This window comes from Notamacropus eugenii, chromosome 1 (assembly GCF_028372415.1).
Source record: "Notamacropus eugenii isolate mMacEug1 chromosome 1, mMacEug1.pri_v2, whole genome shotgun sequence".
Taxonomy (NCBI): domain Eukaryota; kingdom Metazoa; phylum Chordata; class Mammalia; order Diprotodontia; family Macropodidae; genus Notamacropus; species Notamacropus eugenii.
Window position 1 is genome coordinate 433533153 of NC_092872.1, and position 21700 is coordinate 433554852.

The window sequence follows — 21700 nt, forward strand, 5'->3', positions numbered from 1 at the left end:
GGAGAGTAGGAGGAGAGGGTCAAGGGACTTTTAGATGGGTGGGTGGGATTGGGAATGGGAAGGTAGAGGGGAGAAGATAAGGTAAGTAATTGAGTAAATTACTCAATTACGGGATTGAGTATAAAGAGAGGCTGAGAAAGAAAATAATAAGTAAAAGTAAAATGGAGGGAAATTCATAAACAGTAATTATAACTGAATGTGAACAGGATTTTTATAGCAGCTTTCTTAGTGGTGGCAAAGAGCTGGAAATTGCAGGAATCCTCATCAATTGGGGAATGGCTGAACAATTTGTGGTATATATGATTGTGATCAAATACTACTGTGCTATAAGAAATGATGAACTGAATGATCTTGGAAAGGCATGGAAAGACTTGCAAAAAATAGCCAAAAGAGAAGTGAGCAAAACCAAGAGAATATTGTGTTACAGTAGCAATTTTGTTTTAATAATAATATTGTATTAAGATATATATGATATATTATATGACAATATATAACATATTTTATATAATAATAATAATAATAATATTGTTTTAAGAATGACTTTGAGTGACTAAGTCATTTTGACTATTATAAATACCCAAGTTAAAAATAACGATCATATGAACAAAGATGCTACTTACATTCAGAGAAAGAACTGCTAAATAAGATGTATAGAATAATTATATGTGAGTCTGTGTATTCATGTAAAGACACATGCACACACACACACCTATTTGTGTCTAATAGTAGTCATCTCTAGGACAGGAGAGAGAAGAAAAAAATAAATTTACATGATAACATTATTATATATTTAAAAGGAATAGAAAGTTGTACATAACAAATTTGCTGTTTCATGTGAAATCATCTTGTTTTATTATGCTATATTATGGACATGTTTGTTTCATTCTTTAAATTAAAGATAAAATATATATTTTTAAAAAGTACTTAGCACAGTTCCTGGCACATCATAAGCGCTATACTATATAATAATAGTATAGTAATTATAATAGTATATAACTACAAATGTTAGCTATTATTATAGCTACATGAATTAAACCAGGAATTGTCATTATCACCTACCATTTAGTAAGCCATAACCTATTTTCTTAACCCCCACTGGTTGATTACTTCAACCAGGTTCATGTTGATAACCTCCATTGTGAGAAAAAAAAAAGTTTGAAAAATAGAAATTACTATAGAAAATGCATTTGTAGCCTTGACCTTGCAGGCTCCTCACCTTCACAATGCTTCTAACTAGATGATAAACTCAAATTTCCCAGAATTCTTTCTTTGGCAATGCCTTTGTTGCTTAGATTTCTGGGATTGTATTTTTGGAGGTTTCTGAGTCTGAGAGTAAAAATATACAAATACTATAAACTTCATTTACATTTTATGTGTCTTTATACAGAACAAAAAAGTATGCTTATTTAAAGGAACCAGTATGAAAAACAAAGGGAGATCAGGCCATGAGTTGGTAGAAAGTGGAACAAATGTCACCAGCCTTTTCTGTCTCTTCTGAAACTCTTAGGATTTTAGCAAATCTGAAGAACATAAGAGGGAGAGATGGTTGAAAGCAGATTCCTTAGCACAATTTCACTCAGTTTTTTTTAACTGCTTGCTCAGCCAGGATCAGGGGATAGTTTGTGTTGGTTTTGATAGATAAAAATAAAAAAGGGATTTCTGACTGTAAATCAGATTAGTGTTGAACTGGAGTCAGAGGATACAATACAGAAGAAAGAAGGTGAAGGAACAGATGATTCTGCCACTGCAGGCCAAACTGTACATGTTTAATTCATCTTCCCCAAGACCACTCTTCACATGTCTGAAGGCAGCTCTCATTTGTCCTTCTACATCTGCTCTTATCCTTACTAAACATAAGCAAGTTCTTCAATTGCCTTTTATATAGTAAAACTCCAGTATCCACCTTGTCCTTACCCAAATCCAGCTTGTTCTCCTCCCATTGAAGCTAGACCCCAGTTTGTCAATGTCATTCTTGGAATGTAGTGCCTGGAACCTTGGTGGAGCTCTGAGTTATGGCTACAGCCATCCTGAAAAGCAACATGGAACCAAACTCCCAAGTTGTTAACTGGGCATATCTCCTGACCCAGTCATAACACCATGAGGTTCCCAAAAAGATCAAAGAAAGAGAAGAGAACCTATATATGCAAAAACATTTACAATGGTTTTTTTGTGGGAGCAAAGAACAGGAACTTAAGATGGTTCTCATCAATAAGGGAAAGGCTGAGCAAATGATGGTAATGAATGTAATGGAGTGTGTTTGTCCTTCGTTGTCAAAGAAGACCATGCCATCAGAGAAATAATGACATAACTTGCTCTTGACTTTGTTTTGAGTGAGGGAGGGCTGTGCAGGTCACCAGCCTCAGTTCTCCTCCATAGCCATCTATTCATCAGAATGACTGGAGATGACCCAGGATGAGGCAATTGGGGTTAAGTGACTTGCCCAAGGTCACATAGCTAGTGAGTGTCAAGTGTCTGAGGGGGGATTTGAACTCAGTCCTCCTGACTCCTGCACTGGTGCTCTATCCACTGTACCACTTAGCTGCCCCAAATGTAAGGGAGTAATTTTGTGTTATAAGAAATACTGAAAGGGGTCTAGCAAGAAGATGGCAAAGTGAGAGCATGGACTTACCTGAGCCCTACCACAAATTCCTTCAGAAACCTCTAAAAAGAGAATTTGAACAAATTTTAAAGTGGCAGAATCCACCAGGAGAGAGTGTGGCAGATTTCTAGCCCAGGACAATCTAGAAGGTCAACAGAAAGGATCAGTTACACTGGTCTGGGGGAGTGCAGAGTGCACAGGCTGTACCAGCACAGACTCCACCGTAGCAGAGCAGAGCAGAAACTTCTGGGACAGAATAAATAAGAAACAGCAGTGAAGATTCTCAAACATATCAGCACAGGAAGGAAGTCCAGCAGAACAGAGTGAGACAGAAGCACAGGACCCCTGGTAATAGCAGCAGCCATTCCTGAGACTATCAGCCCACAGATTAAATGTTTGAAAGTCACCTACTTGAATGTCCAGGAGCCAAGATAGCAGAGTAAACTGTAAGTGCTCTGACCCTCTCCTTGTTGACCTTGAAAAATCCAGAGAATATTGCCCCAGGAAAAATCCTGTAATAGTGGGATCAGCTGAAGGGGTAAACAGTCTCTCAGCTCAGGAGGCTAGGGAGATCGTCCAGAAGAATCTCTCTTGCTGTGGCTGAAGAAGACCAGTACAAGACTGGAGCTATCCCAGACAGCTCCATCTCAGTGAACCAGAAGGAGATCCTGAGCCCCAGGGGAGTGGAGCCCATAAACACCAACACCAGGACCCCAGGCATGCCTTAGCAAAGCCAGGGGAATCGAGCAGACACCAGTACAGATGGGGGTTCACCAGACACTGAGCCTGCCTGTGCTCTAACTCAGGGGAGGAGACCTCCTACAGCCAGACCACTCCTCTCCCACACCTCATACAGTGAGCTTCAGAGTAACCCCAAGGAAACTCAGAAAGATTTCACCTGGTGTCTGCCTTGAAACACACCAGCCAGCTCAGCACCAGGTAAGCTGCAGCATTCTAGCCTCTAGCTGAAAGAACCAGAAGCCACAACACACAAAGCCTCAAGTTCTAAGCACAAGAACATGGGACAGAGCCAGTGCCCTGTACCCCAGAAGCAGAGGTCCACTTTAAAAGCCAGGTAAAAGGTAATCATCTTGAGCAAGAAGCAAACCAGAAAAGCAAAGACCATAGAATCTTATTATGGGGGCAAAGATCAAAACATAAATTCAGAAGAGGAAAGCATTGACACTGTACTCACATCTGAAACCTCAAAAGGGAATATGAACTGGTCTCAAGCCCAAAGAGTACTCTTGGAAAAGCTCAAGAAAGGTTTTAAAAGCCAAATTAGAGAGGTAGAAGAAAAATTGGCCAATGATTTTAAAAATATGAAAAAAGAATTCATGGAAGAATTAAAAAGAAAAATTGAGCAAATGCATAAGAAGATACAACACTTAACTTGAACAATTGGACAAATGGAAAAGGAAGTATAAAACCTAACTGGAGAAAATAAATCCTGAACAGGAACAATTGTGACAAACAGAAAAGGAGGTACAAAAGTTAACTGAAGAAAACAATTTATTAAAAATTAGAATTGGGCAAGTAAAAGCTAATGACTCTATGAAACATCAGGAATTAGTCAAACAAAATCTAAAGAATGAAAAAATAAAAGAAAATGTAAAATATCTCATTGGAAAAGCAATTGACCTGGAAAATAGATGCAGGAGAGAAAATCTAAGAATTATCGGTTTACTGAAAAGCCAGGATGAAAAAAGGAGCCTGGATAATATCTTCCAAGAAATCAAGGAAGATTGCTCTGAGGTCATAGATCCAGAGGGCAAAATATTCATTGAAAGAATCCACCAGCCACCTCCTGAAAGAGATCCCAAATTGAAAACATTAAGTAATATTGTTGCCAAATTCCAGAACTATCAAGTGAAGGAGAAAATAGTGCAAACAGCCAAAAAGAAACCATTTGCATATTGAGGAGCTACAGTCAGCATCACACAGGACCTTGCAGCTTCTACATTAAAAGATCAGAGGGACTGGAATATGATATTCCATAAGGCAAAGGAGCTTGGAGTACAACCAAAGATCAATTACCCAGCAAAATTAGGCATAATATTTCAGGCTAGGAGATGGACATTCTATGAAATAAGGAATTTCCAGACCTTCCTGACGAAAAGACCTTTCAAATACAAGACTCAAGAGAGGCATAAAAAAAGGTAAATAGGGGGGGAAAAAACTTGTTATTTAATATGGGCAAATTATTTACTTCCCTATATGGAGAACAATACTTGTTAATTCTGAGAATTATATAATTACTATGGCATTTAATAAGAATACACATAGATAGAAGGAGTGGGTATAAATTAAATGGTGTGATGATAAAAAATGTGATTAAAAGGTGTGAAGGGATTGTAACGGGAGAAGAGAAAAAGAAGCAGAAAAATGTCAATTACATTACAGAGGCACAAAAACATTATAATAGAGGGAAAGAGGGGAGCGAGATGATCATTGTTTGAGATTTACTCTCATCTGGTTTGGTTCAAGGACGGAACAATATACTAAGTATAGAAATCTAACTTACCCTATAGGCAGTACAGGGGGAAAGGAGAAAGAAAAGGGAGGGGGATTTAAAAAGGAGGAAAGAAGTAGTAAGGGAAAAGGGGAATAAAAGGTAGGGGGCTAGTAGAAGGGAGGGAAGACTGAGGGAGGTGGTGGGGTTAGAAATAAAACTTTTGTGGAGGGGAAAGGAGAAGGGAGAAATAAAAGCATAAAAAAGAGGGAAATAGGATGGAGAGAAAGACACAGTAATCATAACTGTGAATGTGAATGGGGTGAATTCTCCCATTAAATAGAGGTGGAAAGCAAAATATATTAAAAACCATAATCCTACAATATGTTGTTTACAAGAAACACATTTTAAACAGGGGGATACACACAGGATAAAGGTGAAAGGTTGGAGCAGAATATATTATGCTTTAGCTAATGTAAAAAAAGCAGGAGTAGAAATCCTAATTGGAGACAAAGCAAAAGCAGAAATAGATATAAAGAAATAAGGAAGGAAGCTATATCCTGCTAAAAGACACCATAGACAATGAAATAATATCATTATAAACATATATGCACCAACTGGTATTGCATCCAAATTCTTAGAGGAGAAGCTAAGGGAGTTACAGGAAAAACTAGACATCAAAACTAAACTAGTGGGGGGCCTCAACCTGCCCCTCTCTAAACTTAATAAATCTAACCTCAAAATAAACAAGAAAGAAGTTAAGGAGGTAACTAGAACTCTGGACAAGGTATATGTGATAGATCTCTGGAGAAAATTGAATAATGATAGAAAGAAATATTTTTAGGGGAAGTTTTATATCATTGAATGCCTACATGAATAAAACAAAGAAAGAGGCAATCATTGAAGTAGGTATGCAACTGAAAAATCTAGAAAAAGAACAAATTGAAAATTCTGAAGAAAATACCAAACTAGAAATAATGAAAAGCAAAGAAGAGATTAATAAAATTGAAATTAAGAAAACTATTGAACTAATAAATAAAACTAAGAGTTGGTTTTATGAAAAAAAATGATATATGTTTGGTCAATTTGATTTAAAAAAGAAAGAAGAAAATCAAATTACCAATATCAAAAATGAAAAGGGTGAACTCACCTTCAATGCCGAGGAAACTGAAATGATAATTAGGAATTACTTTGCCCAGTGGTATGCCCATAAATTTGACAATCTAAATAAAATGGATGAATATTTTTAAAATATATAAATTGCCCAGATTAACAGAAGAGGAAGTAAAAATACTTAAGCCCATCTCAGAAAAAGCAATTGAACAGACTATCAATGACTCCTTAGGAAAAAATCTCCAGGGCCAGATGGATTTACAAGGCAATTCTATCAAACATTTAAAGAACAGTTAATTCTAATACTGTATAGACTATTTGGGAAAACTAGGGAAGAAAGAGTCCTACCAAATTCTTTTTATGATAGAAATATGGTTCTGATACCTAAACTGAGAAAAGCCAAAACAGAGAAAGAAAATTATAGATCAATTTCTCTAATAAATATAGATGCAAAAATTTTAATAAGATATTAACAAAAAGATTACACCAAACTATCATGAGAATAATACATCAGGTGGGATTTATACCAGGAATGCAAGGCTGTTTCAATATTAGGAAAACTATCAGCAACAAAACTAACAGAAACCATATGATTATCTCAATAGATTCAGAAAAAGTTTTCCACAAAATACAGCACCCATTGCTATTGAAAACACTGGAGAGCATAGGAATAAATGAAGCCTTCCTTAAAATAATAAGTAGTATCTACATAAAAACATCAGCAAGTATTATGTGTAATGGGGACAAGATAGATGCATTTCCAGTAAGATCAGGGGTGAAACAAGGAAGTCCATGATCACCACTGTTATTCAATTTGGTTCTAGAAATGTTAGCTGTAGCAATTACAGAAGATAAAGAAATTGAAGGAATTAGAATAGGCAAAGAAGAAACAAAGTTATTGCTCTTTGCAGATGATATGATGACACACTTAGAGAATCCTAGAGTATCAAGTAAAAAACCACTTGAACAACTTAGGCAAAGTTGCAAGTTACAAAAATAAACCCAAATAAATCATTTGCATTTCTATATATTACTAACAAACCCCAACAGCAAGAGATAGAAAGAGAAATTCCATTTAAAGCTAAGGTAGACACTATAAAACATTTGGGAGTCTACCTGCCAAAACAAACCCAGGGACTTTATGAAGACAGTTACAAAACACTTTTCACACAAATAAAATCAGATCTAAGTAACTGGAAAAAAGATCAGTTGCTCATGGGTACACCAAGCTAATATAATAAAAATGACAATTCTACCTAAATTAATTTACTTATTCAGTGCCATACCAGTCAGATTACCAGAAAATTATTTGGTAGAACTAGAAAAAATAATATCAAAATTTATCTGGAAGAATAAAAGACCCAAATTATCAAGGGAATTACTGAAAAGAAATGCTAGAGAAGGTGGCCCAGCCACACCAAATCTCAAAATGTATTACAAAGCATCAATCATCAAAACCACTTAGTACTGGCTAAGAAATAGAAAAGTAGATCACTGGAATAGGTTAGGTACTTAAGACATAGTAGTCAATGAATATAGCAGTCTACTGTTTGATAAACCCAAGGACCCCAGCTTCTGGGATAAGAACTCATTGTTTGACAAAAACTGCTGGGAAAACTAGATACTAATGTGGCAGAAACTGGGCGTAGAACAATGTCCAACACCATACACAAGAATAAAGTGTAAATGGGTACATGATCTAGGTATAAAGGCTGATACTATAAACAAATTAGGGGAGCAAGAGATAGTGTATTTGTCAGAATCATGAAGAATGGAGAAGTTTATAACCAGATGAGAGATGGAGAACATTATGAAGTGCAAAATGGATAATTTTGATTACATTAAATTGAAAAGTTTTTGCACAAACAAACCCAGTGCAACCAATATTAGGAGAGAAGCAGAAAATTGGGAAAGAATTTTGACAACTAGTGTTTGTGAGAAATGCCTCATTTCTAAAGCATATAGAGAACTGAGTCAAATTTACAAGAATACAAGTCATTCCCCAATTAATAAATAGTCAAAGGATATGAATAGGCAGTTTTCAGAAAAAGTGATGAAAGCTATCTATATTCGTATGAAAAAATGCCGTAAATCATTATTGATTGGAGAGATGCAAATCAAAACAACTCTGAGGTACCACATCACACCTATCAGATTGACTAATCTAACAAAATAGGAAGATGATAAATGTTGGAGAAGATGTGGGAGAGTTGGAATATTAATTCATTGTTGGTGGAGCTGTGAGCTGACCCAACCATTCTGGAGAGCAAATTGGAACTATGTCGAAAGGGTTACAAAAATGTGCATACCCTTTGACCCAGCCATATTGCTTCTAGGGCTGTATCCAAAAGAGGTCATAAAAATGGGAAAAGGTCCCACATGTACAAAAATATTTACAGCAGCTCTTTTTGTGGTGGTCAAGAACTGGAAATCAAGGGAATGCTCAGCAATTGGGGAATGACTGAGCAAGTTGTGGTATATGAATGTAATGAAATACTATTGTGCTATAAGAAATGATGAACAGTTAAACTTCAGAAAAACCTGGAAAGGCTTCTAAGAACTGATGCTGAGTGAAATGAGCAGAACCAGGAGAACATTATACACAGTATCAGCCACAGTGTGCAAGGACTGTTTCTGATAGATGTAGCCCTTCACAGCAATACAAGGACCTAAAACATCCCCAAATGTTTTAGGTAAAATGCCAGCAACATCCAGAAAAAGAACTATGAAACTGAAACTCAGAATGAAGTAGACTGTTTTCTCTTGTGTTATGTTATGTTTTGTTTTGTTTTTTTCTCATGGCTTCTCCCATTCATTTTAATTCTCCTATGCAAACATGACTAATGTGAAAATGTGTTTAATAAAAATGTATGTGTAGAACCCATATAAAATTGCACACTGTCTCAAGGAAGGAGGATAGAGGAGGGAGGAGAAAATTTAAAACTTATGGAAGTGATTGTTGAAAACTGAAAACAAATAAACTAATTAAATTTTTAAAAAAAGAAAGTAAGTTATTAAATTTTCAGGTGAAAATTCCACTTCAAAAATTGGCATACACTACCAACTAGAGCTGGATTTGTTGTTTTGTTCATCGGTTAAACTTACAAACGTGATGGAGACTATGTTAGTGATATGGACTAAATTTAAAACTGTGTGAAAAAGAGAAATGCTGAAAGGAATGGTTTTAGAAAACCCTGGGAAGACTTCTATGGGCTGATGCAGATTAAAGTTAGAAGAATCAGAAGAACAATCTATACAGAAACAGCATTATAAGAAGGAAAACTTTGAAAACTTCAAGAACTCTGAACAATTCAATGACTGACCATGATTCCAGAAGAACCATGATGAAAGATGTTACATACCTCTTGTCAGAGAGGTGATACAGGTTTTAGTTGACTTTGCATATTTGTTATGAAGATTTTCTTTCTTTTCCTCTCTTAATTGGGGTTTCAGAAGTGGCATGAAAATTGAAAAGAAATTAAATTTTAAAATATTTTGTTACATAGAGTTGAAACAATACTTCATCTGACTAGGGCAGAAGATCCTAAAAATACTTCCTTTCTTGTTCTGAATATTATGCTTCTATTAATACAGCCCAAAACATGTCCTAAATGTGTCATGTAATTCTATTTATTTTGATTGTTTTCTTGTGACAGTTCACATAGTAGGAATCACTGTCTTCTTTCATATAGAGCAGAAGTCAAGCTAGCAAGAATCTGATCACTGTGTTTAATCCAAGAGGTATGAAGGTCTCTAGAGATAATTCCAGTTATGATGAATTTGAAAATTATGGCATTCCCAGACTGGACCCTTGCACAATGGAAAATCACAGATACAGTAAGAGGTGGAGGTCCCTGTAGACCAGACATTTTGTGTTTTCTCTCTTTATTAATTTTTGTTGACTCAGAAACTCTTCCTTATTCCAAGATAAGGACTAATAGTAAAACTCAGGGCCTCTACAGTGGTAAAGTGGGGAGGGTTCCAAAGTCAGCCTCCAAGAAAAAGGGAAGAGATATTTGAGGGAGTACTATTCATGAGTATTGGACTCAGCCTCTTAGGAAGGGTAGGGGAGAATTTGGATAGCACTGATGTCCTGGGAAAGAAGGCAGAACCATATGTGATCCTCTACTACATGAAGTTACTTGTACTCTTTAGTTCTAGGAAACGAGCTGACTTTTGATCTACCCCAAATGCTTTCTCCTAATGAAGGAGTCCAAATTACAAGTAGGGACTAAGAGTTTGGAGGGCTGACTAGTTGTCTGGGAGGGAAATGGATCCCACTAAAGAAGAAAGAATAATTGTTTAGATTATTAATGGGACACTGTGAGTCTTTTAGGTTTTTTGCATTTTTTTCTTGTATGATTTGAAATTAAGGCTGTCTTGAATCCAATATATACAGTGTTAGATGAGTGCTTTATGGAAACTGAGGGTTTTTTTTTTAAATCCACATGCACAGAGACCTAAAAACAACACGTATTCTGATAGTCCCAAAGGAAGACTGGATAGGGACAAAAGGAGCCAAACTCTTAGGTTCTAGGAGGAATTTCTGGATGGCTACATGAACCAAAGAGAATAGTTTCGGGATAATCCTAAAAGGTTAAATTCAGTCAATCTAAATTTAGGACTTGGGGACTACTACAGAATATATTAAGAACATAGGTAAGGAAATAGAAAAACCAGAGGAAATTATGTTATGGAGATTAGTTGAAAAATCAATAGAGGTAGAAACAGAAATGATATCATCAGAGTGTGCTACAGATCACATGGACAGTCAGATGAAACAGATGAGGGGTTCTGGATATGGATCATTATCCTGGACTGCAGGGAATATATAGCCATAATAATAGAGGACTCCAGTTGTCTGATGGAGCTCTCTTCACTAAAAGTAGCAATTAATATGTACTTGGTTTGTTTTAAAGATCTTCTTCAAGAGGCAAAGTAAACCACAAAGGGAACTATTATTTTTGGATGTTTTTCTCATCAAGATGGAGGGAACTGGGTTCTAAGGTAGAATTAATAGGAAGTTTTGGGGGAAGTGATGCTCTATTCTCAATGTCATAATAGAGAAGGAGAAGAAAACTGGGTATATGTATCCTTCTGCCTGTTGACAGATTTTTAGTTCTCTCTTCTACTCCTCCATTTATTTTGTTTCTCATTGAATTGTGAACTGGGATACTGATTTCCACAGGTTGCTTTAGGAAGTCTAGGAGTCAAAAGACCTCTATTTAAGTCTTGATGTGACCCTATCTGTATGACCATAGGTAAGTCATTATCTCTGATGCTGTCCAACATTTTAAATTTAATAAGTGTCAAGTTTATTTACTCAGATGCTGACAAAAAGCTGGGAGGGACAGCTAACTAAGATGAGGACATCCAGGAACTACAAAGATATCCATAGACTAGAAGACTGGGTTGAACCCAGAACCAGGAGGTGCTAGTTCTCCTGTAATCTGCTCTGATCATATATCTCATTTACCACTCATTCTGGGTGTCCTGTTTTAGGAAAGGCACTGATGCCATAAAAAGGTGAGGGGTGTCTAAAACATGTCAAGGAGCTAGAAATGTTTAGTCCAAGAAGAGAAAATTAGGTGGTGAGGTTTGGAAGTGTAATGGAATAGAATATCTGCCTTCAATCCTTGAGGAGCTGTCCTATGGAAGAGGGGTTAGACAAGTCTGCTTGGCCCCAGAGGGCAGAAATTGGAGCAGAGGGGAGTGAGGTTTCAGACAGGTAAGTTTGAGCTCAGTGTAAGGAAAAGTTCCCCAGTGTTCAGAGCTCTCCAAAAGTCCTTAAGAAAAGAACAAAAAAGTTTAAGATAAGAGGCATGGCTTCAACTTGGGAGGATCTGAAGAACTTCCTCTTTTCAGTCAAGTGCAACAGAATGACTTGTTCCAACAGGCCTCTGAGGGTAGAAGTAGCGGCAAGGTCTAAAAGCCACAAAGTGACAGGTTTAGGCAGGTTAGAAGGTTGCCTGCTCTTACTTCCTTCTTGTCCACTTCTCGAATCTGTACCTGTGACAACAAAAGCAGGGTGGGGGCTAGTGGGCTCACCCTTATTGCAAATTTTCCATCAAGTATATTGTGAAGACAAGATTCTTTCTTAGTCATGGTTTGGATTATAGTGCCAACCGCCCAACAACTACAGAGGTCTCTTCCAATGTATATCATGGTTTTCATGTGACGTTTTAGTTGGTCTTTGAAGGATAGATATATTATCATTAAATAAAAATTAGGGCAGAGGGAGAGCATTCCATCTGAAGTAGAGAGCCTGAGCAAATCTTGGTAGCAAGAAAGACCCAGGATGTGGGATGGATTGTGTTGGCCTAAGCACAGAGTAGATGAGAATTATATGAAATAAAGCTGAAAAAAGTTTGGAATTAGATTGTGCAGGGCTTAAACTCTAGGATTAATTTGGACTTATATAGGTAATAGAGGGCCACTAAAGATTTCTGCGCATGGTAGTGATATGGTCAGATCAATTAGTAAGATGACTCAGGCCACATATGCATCATGCATGGACAAGAAATGGGTTGATGAGAACTGGAGATGTCCCTTGTGAAACTCTGATAATATTTTACCTCCCTATGTTTCAGAAATAAAATATTTCTAAAATATGTTAAAAAAAAAATAATCCCAGAGCACACACCAAATTGTGATGCCTCTGACATTTTCACTGTATCAAATTTGATCTGGTCCAGTTGCTCCTCCTGGCATCAACTCTTTATTTATTTATTTATTCATTCATTCATTCATTTGTTTATTTATTTATTTGTTGTTAGATTTTGATATTCATTTCCACAAAATTTTGAGTTCCAATTTTCTCCCCACTTCTCCCCTCTCCCCACCTCACAATACTTTGCATTCTGATTACCCCTTCCCTCAATGTACCCTCCCTTCTGTCACACCCCACCCTTCCTTTATCCCTATCTTTTCTCTTTTCTTGTAGGGCAGGATGAATTTCTATACCCCATTACCTGTATTTCTTATTTCCCAGTTATATGCAATAATAGTTCTCAACATCCATTTCTAAAACTTTGAATTTCAACTTCTCTCCCTCCCTCCCTCCCTCCCCATCCCCACTGAGAAGGCAGGCAATTCAATACAGGCTATATATGTGTCATTTTGCAAAAGACTTCCATAATGGTCATGTTGTGTAATACTAACTCTGTTGCCCTCTATCCTACCCTGTCCCCCAGCTTTTTTTATTCTCTCATTTGACCTTGTCCCTTCCCAAAAGTGTTTACTTCTAGTTACTCCCTCCTCCCATTTGTCCTCCCTTCTATCATCCCCTTTATCCCACTTGTCCCTCCTCCCCTATTTTCCTTTAGTGTAAGATAGATTTTCATACCAAATTTAGTGAGCATGTCATTCCCTCCTTAAATCATATGTGAGGAGAGTAAGCTTCACTTTTCCCCTCTCATCTTCTCCCTTTTCTCCTCCATTGTACAAGATTTTTCTTATCTTTTATGAGTTATAGCCTGCCCCATTCCATTTCTCCCTCTCTCCTTGCCGTATTTTCCTCCCTCACTCCTTAATTTTTATTTTATTTTATTTTTATGGATATCATCTCTTCTGACTCAACCCAACCTGTACTCTGTGTGTGTGTGTGTGTGTGTATGTAATCCCTCCACCTACCCAAATACTGAGAAAAGTTTCAAGAGTTACAAATATCATCTTTCCATGTACGAATGCAAACAGTTCAGCTTTAGAAAGTCCCTTATGATTACTCTTTCCTGTTCACCTTTTCATGTTTCTCTAGATTCTTCTGTTTAAAAGTCAAATTTTCTCCTCAGTTCTGTTTTTTTCATCAAGAATGCTTGAAAGTCCTCTATATCATTGAATGACCATTTATTCCCTTGAGTACTATACTCAGTTTTGCTGGGTAGGTGATTCTTGGTTTTAATCCCAGTTCCTTTGACTTCTGGAATATCTTATTCCAAACCCTTCAATCCCTTAATGTAGAAGCTGCCAGATCCTGTGTTATCCTGATTGTATTTCCACAATACTTGAGTTGTTTCTTTCTAGCTGCTTGCAATATTTTCTCCTTGACCTGGGAACTCTGAAATTTGGCCACAATATTCCTAGGAGTTTAGTTTTTCAGGTCTCTTTCAGGAGGTGATTGGTGGATTCTTTCAACATTTATTTTGTCTTCTGGTTCTAGAATGTCAGGGCAGTATTCCTTGATAATTTCATGAAAGGTAATGTCTAGGCTCTTTTCTTGATCATGACTTTCAGGTAGTCCCATAATTTTTAAATTGTCTCTCCTAGATTTATTCTCCAGGTCAGTTGTTTTTCCTATGAGATGTTTCACATTATCTTCTATTTTTTCAAACTTTTGGTTTTGTTTTCTAACTGTTTGGTTTATGTCATAGTCATTAGCTTCCCTAAACTCGATTCTCTTTTTTAAAGAACTATTGTGTTCAGTGAGCTTTTGAACCTTCTCTTCCATTTGGCTAATTCCTCTTTTTAATGCCTCCTTCTCCTCATTGGCTTTTTGAACCTCTTTTTCCAATTGAATTAGCCTCTTTGTAAAGGTGTTATTTTCCTCAGCATTTTTTGGTTCTCCTTTAGTAGGCTGCTGACATGCTTTTCAAACTCTTCTATGACTTGAATCCATTTCATATTCATTTTGGAGATACTGGATGTAGAAGCCTTGACTTCCTCTGACAGTATGCCTTGTTCTTCCTCATCCAAAAGAATGGAAGGAGACACTTGTTCACCAAGAAAATAACCTTCTATGGTCTTTTTTTCCCTTTTTTGAGCATTTTCCCAGTCAGGTACTTGACTTCTGAATCCTTTGTCAAGAAGAGGGTCCTAGTGCTTCTCCTCTCCCCAGTACAAGGCTGAAGTTCAGATCAGCTGCTCAATTCTGCCTGAGGTTTTAAGCTGAGATTTCTGGATGATGGATTCAGGCTGCTTTTGCATAGCCACCTGTCACCCACATAGCCACCTGTCACCTGCTGCTGCTGCTGCCACTGCTACTGTGGGAACCCTGTTCCCCTCTTGCCCAGCTGTGAAAGTCCTCCCACACAGACTTTTGGAGCTTTCTTGGTCACTTTTGGGTTGAGGGATCTGGGACCCTCCCTGCTGGGGATTCTGCTCCCGAGGCCTGTTCTGGTCCTTTCCTCCCAGTGCCATACAGCTAGGGCTGGGCTCTACTCTGCTCAGCATTCTGTGAGAGCATCCCGTGAGAAAGACCTTTCCTGTCAGCCTTCCAGGTTACCTTTGGCTGGAAACCTCTTTCATTCTGTTCTGCAGCTTCTGCTCCTCTAGAATTTGTTGAGAGTAGTTTTTATAGGTATTTTGTGGGCTGTGGAGGAAGTGCTAGAGTATATGTGTCTTTCTACTCTGCCATCTTGGCTCCACCTCTCATCAACTCTTTAAGTTAACACTTAGGTGACATTTTAGTTTTATAATAAAACATATTAGGTGCCTGAGGTTTTAAGAGGGTCAATGTGGCATTTCTACAGTATTGTCAACAATGATAAGATGTCTGTGGAACAACTGATTCTTACCCTGGGGTCCAGAGATCCCCAAAGAGTTCATGGATAGATTTCAGGGGATTCATGAACTTGAATGGGAAAATAAAATTACATCTATATTTTCACTAACCACAAACTAAAGTTTAGTATTTCCTTCAATTATTTAAAAACATTTTCTTTTTCCTGAGAAGAGGTCATCACAAGATTCCCCAAAGGTTCCAACATCTGCTCTGCCATTTATGACAAATCTGTTCTACTTTGAGTCTATTCAGTGTCTTTCTGCCATTTTGATTTCTAAATGCTTTGGAGATGACCTGACTGACTCAAATGCCAATCTTTCTGCAGACTAATTTTCTTTTCTACTGCTTTTCATTGTTTTATGAAATAAAACTTATCTTAATCTTCTACCCCTTCCTTCATAATCTTTTGAAACCCTTGGTTACCACAAATTTCTACTTGGCAAGGAAATCAAGTATTTGCCAGCTGAGGCAGTTTCTGGGTTCTTTTGGTCACCGCATTGTGAATACTGCTTTATATGCTTAAACTTTCAGGAGAAAGATGATATATTCAATGTCTCTGTCTAGTTCCCATTTTTCAGAGTCAATAACTGACTTGAATTGTCAATTTGGAACTACTATAATTGCCCACAATGTCTTTTCCTCATCTCTTCTTTCTTTTAAATTGATATAAATTTTGATCCATAAGTCAATTGGTTGATTTGACTATACACAAATAGATAATTCGGAAGTGATTTTCAAGTTAGTAAACAATAATATTCCTATTAAGGTAGAGTAAATTCTATTTTTATGATGTTGCTGTCTTGATAGCACCATGTCTAGTGCCTTCTAATTCTCCACTATTTAGTCAGTTTCCTCCTCCACCCTCCCTTTCCACTGAACCCCCTCAAAATTCCATTAGATTACAGATTTAAAGCTGGAAGAGACCTGGGGAGCCAATTTAACCTCTTTATTTTACATATGAGGAAACTGAAACTTGGAGATGTTAAGTGATTTGGCCAGAATCACACAGCCAGTACATATCAGAGGCAAGATTGGAACCCAGGTTTTCTAACTTCTAACTACAGCATTCTATGCATTATGCCACTAACAGACCTTTTATTCAACCTGTATTTCTTCTTGTCATATGCTATATTCTCTTGAATACATGAAAACCTGCATGTTTCCAAAAAACACGGCATCCCTAGCCACCCTCTCCAGTGCTGTTAACTGATTCTTTCATACCCCTTGGTAGAGTCAGCCAGAAAATGTTGGAATACTCTTTGTTTTTCACTGCCACTTCTGAATATTCTCTCTGTAACCTTCTTCCCTTTAGGTTCAATTCAAAGGTCTATATCACATTTCACATCTTGTGGCACACTGACTTCTAAATTATTCTCCTTCCTTTCTGAACTTTAGCATCTGCCTTGAAGTCTTTTTCTCCATTGTAATTTTTGCATTCATAATTGGGAACATCCATATATATAGTGTCCCCTCCTAATTTATAGCGCCCAGTTAACCAATTTCTGAAATTTCCATGACCTGCAGATTTGGTGTACCAGGTCAGCTGCAGGGTCGTACTATAAATTACACCGTCATCATGCCACCTTCATGATTTTGAACTCTGATTTTCTCTTCTCTGACCATAATCACCTGTCTTTGTGTCTTGTCCCACCTTGTTGTGACAGTCCTTCACCATGCTCAGGCCTCATTTTCTTCTCTTTACAGTCGTGATTTTATAATTTCTTGCACCCACATTCCACTGCCACTTGCACTTTGCCAAATCTGAACCCTAGACCATCAACATTTGCCTTCTCCATTTCTCCTTCTCACAAGCTGCTAAATATCACTGGGTGAAGTCATGCTAATAGCCCAAATGTTCCCACTAATATGCACATTGTTTAATATCATTTGGAGGCTCATTCTTTGCCAGTAAAACTTTTATTCTTCAAGAGAGGCCTCTCTGGCCAAAGTACTGGACCTAGGATTCCTCTCAAAAAGAGGACATAGACAGGAGTCCCAGGACTCTGTACTTACCCCTCAAAGACAAGATGGTATCCTGAATAGATTTAAATTCTGTGTCAAGATTCCCCTTTCTAAACTTCACACAGTAATGGGTGCCTGTGTTGTCTGGATGGTTGGTGCTGATAGAATGGTCCATGTTGCTGGTAACTGGAGCTGCTGCCTTTATCTGAGGGTAGGTATCTTCTCTGAAATTGTAAAGTCCCTGACTCTGGGGCCTTGAACCATTTCACTCATCCTGCTGGTCCAACCCCAGGCACTATGCAGTTCAGGGTAACTGTCTCTCTCTCTGCCACAGATATGGGATCTGTAGGCTTGTGAAGAGATAAAAAATTAATCTTACCTCTTATTTGTACTGTATTGACTTTGCAATGTAATTGATTTTATGTTGTATTGGTTTTTGTAATGGTTAGTATTCACCTAAACTCACCTCACTCAAAAATGTTGTCTTTCTTAGTCCAAGCTGGCTTAAAGGGGAGGTTGAAAGGGAATGCTGTTATCTTGCGGGGGGGGGGGGGGGGGGGGGGGGAGGGGGGGGAAGGGCATAATAGGTGTCATAATAAGAACCCTTAAGGACTGATAATGACTTAGAAAAGCACATGTTAATATGTTTCATTGTATTTTTTTAATTTTGTTAAATATTCCCCAATTATATTTTAATCTTGTTTGGCCTAATCTCAGGGGCATTGTGGGTCACTGTATGCTTGATACCACTATCCTACCCCCTGCAGGACTAGGTCCTTTTTCTTTCTCACTTCTCTTCCTCCCCACCTCCTTCTCCTCCTTCCCTTCTTCCTTTATGTCTCCCACCTAAGTCCCCTATCTCTTCCTGTCCCAAATGGTCTCCTTCTTGCTCTTGAAGCCCTGCCTGTATTGGAGTGGGGAGAAGAGTAGGACCCTGGTGGGAAAAAGACCAGAGAACACACACAAGGAGTATGTACATCCAGGTAACACACATGGGGGGCATAAATATCAAGAGCCTATGTGGCCCAGGGAACATGTATGGACAGACTGAATGAGCAGGGATCATGCACAGTGAGGGAAGCACATCTCTAGAGACAGAACAGTTCTCTGCAGACTAGAAACAGCACTGCTGCTGCTGTTGCTCTCTGATGCCATCTGCTGGTCTTCAACTGTATTGTGGCTATGATGAGCTTTTGATGCTCTCTGGTGCTCATCTACAGGTCTTCAACTTCCAGGTGCTTTGATCTTCCACTCCCAGTTTAATTTTTTAAAGGGGCCATCCCTTGAGTAACCTAAAGAAGCCTAGAGAATGTGATAAGACCTTAGCCTGAAAGAACCAGGGTCTTGCATTGCATCCTGGGTTGTCCTGAAGAATATCTGGTCACTGGACCCAGATGGCTCAGGAGAAGAAAGTGAGGCTGGTGACCTTGCACAGCCCTCCCTCACTCAAATCAAAGTCAAATGCAAGTCATGTCATCATCTTGATGTCATGGTCCTCTTTGAGAACACAACAACACAACAACAGCTTTCCTCCTTCCCTCCTTTTCCTTCTTCCTCTCTTAGCTCTTTAGGCTACAGTCCCAGAGCTATCTTTAGGGCTTTTTGTTTGTTTTTTGGTCTTTTTGTGTGTTGGTGACTCACATTCCAGCTAACTTGAAAGTCTTTTAGGTATTTTAAGTCTCTCTTTTAAATTCCTTTCTCTGATGCTTATAATGGACCCTCAGTTTAAAATCTCACTTGAACTATGGTTCAACATTTCTTTTAACCCTTATTATACCCTTGATTCCTTTTGAATCATCCCAGGGAATCTACATAGCAAAATTAGAAAGGAGCTGGGTAGAGCTGGGATGAGGAGACTTTTTCATCCCTGATCTGCAATGCAATTAACTTAGGAACAAGACCAAAACTGGTCAGAGGCAACTAGTGAAGCTAACAACCTTGAATCTATTTCAGATTATTGGCTTCAGAACCAAAATCACTGCATTCCTTGCATAAGTAATAATCAATACCCTCATCATGCTTAGAGTCCAGTTGGGGAATATGAAAAAACACAGTTGACTATAATATATTGATACAGATTTGTCAGCTTTGGTCTCATTTCTCCCCTGCTACTTTCCCAAAGAAAAGTTAGAGCAAAGGGAGGTACATCAGTAGCAATCAAATGTGACTGGTAGATTCATCTGGTGCATCCAAAAAGCATGTACCAATTTGAATCTGTCTTTTATCCTGCCCTGCAAATAACTTGTATATATGCCTGGAGGCAAAAGAGTTTCTCTACTATAGACTGGTTCCTTGTGGCAGCACATTAACCATCCACTTTTCCTCATCTGTCTCTAAGAAAAAACAGTGTTAACTCTAGGGTCTCTCATCTAGCCTCTAGCTGCAAACAGGGCTAGTCACTCATGGATTATTTCCTATTTTCAAGAACCAGAATCAGATATCTGGGACCTACAGGACTAAAAATCATATGTGTTTCCCCTTGTCTATATGGAACTTGCAGGGGTCTTTGTGGAAGACAGCTGACTGAGGAGAACTCACATCCCTTCCTAGGATCAGGAAGATCCAAGTCTTCCCAGGTGCTTGGCTTTGGGTAAGATCTTCTTTCTAGGCATAGCTCCTCCTTCCTTCCCTCTCTGGAGATTGACCCCAGACATGCACACATTTCAAATAACAACTTGCTAATATCCAGAGGCAATGGCTGGATCCACAGAGATTTTTTCCTCTGCTGATTTGGAAAGTTTTAAAAAAATAGAGTTTCTTATTGCTGGTCATTAATAAAATTAGAACAACTTTTTAAAGTCTCCAAGTGGCCTCTGTTATTAAGAACTGGAGTGGTTTGTTATTTTCTTCTCTAGCTCATTTTACAGATGAGGAAATGGAGGCAAACAGGGTTAAGTGACTTGCCAAGGATCACACAAATAGTGTCAGACCATGTTTGAACTCAGAAAGATGAGTCTTCCTGACTTCAAGCCTAATGCTCTATCCACTTAAAAATATATGCTTATAGCTATTTCTGCTTTCAAAGAAAACTAATTTTTAGAATTTTTCCTATGTTTAGGAGTGACCTATATTTAGAAAAGTACAGTAAGTTATTTTTAAAAGTTTAATATAGCTTTACTATTATAAGTGATGTTGCTATGAATATTTTTGTATATACAGACCTTCTCCCTCATCCCCCATAATATCTTTGGTGCATATTCCTTGTGGTGAGATCACTGAGCCAAAGGGACAGAGCTTTATAATTCTTTTTGAATGATACCATATTTCTTTCTCAAAAGATTATAGAAATTAATAGCTCCACCAATAGCATAAGAGTTTGACTTTCTCTAATTATATCTGCCAGGTTAAGAGACTATAAAATAATATCTCAATTTGGTTATTGATTATTTGTATTTTTTATTTTGAGGTGCCCATTAAAGTCCTTTGATCCATTATTGGTCAGAGAATAAATTTACTCCTATAAATTTGTGTCATTTCCTCATTGGTTGTGGATATAATATTTTTACAAGAAATATTTATAAAGTAAGTCCATATAAATCATCTGTATTCCTACATACACAAAGTTTTAAAAAACTGAATGACAAATCCCTCCACCAGTGTTTTATGATCTTACTTTTATTGAACAATAATCCCTTAACTTCCCCTTCCTCTAGTTGAAAAATTGTCACTTCATAATTCTTAATATTTATTCCCCTGTATTTTCATGTACATTTTATTGTATCTCTAATTTTCTAAAGAAATATTTTATTAGTATTCCATTAAATTTATAAGTTCATTCGGGTAATATGGTCATATTTACTACGTTTACATGGTTCTACTCAGCCATGAACATTGAATAATCCTCTAATTTTTTCAACTTTCAGGTCTTATGTGTGTTAGTAATTAAGTCCCAACTATTTAATATATCTTATCAATAGCTGTAAATGAATGTATTTTCACTTTTGTCAAATATATACGGAAATGTTTAGTTTTATAGATGTGTATTTCTCTGCATTCCTAAATCTATTTTTCTCATTTTTTGTCTTTCTTAAATTTTCTAAATAATCCATCCCATCATCTAAAAATGGATGTATTT

At 37.5% G+C, this 21700-nt stretch overlaps 1 pseudogene; it reads right to left on the reverse strand.

The window, feature by feature from the left end:
• The window catches only part of LOC140518146 (signal-regulatory protein beta-1-like), a 51189-nt pseudogene extending 33389 nt beyond the window's left edge, over positions 1 to 17800 (reverse strand).
• Positions 17801 to 21700: the final 3900 nt, after the last annotated feature.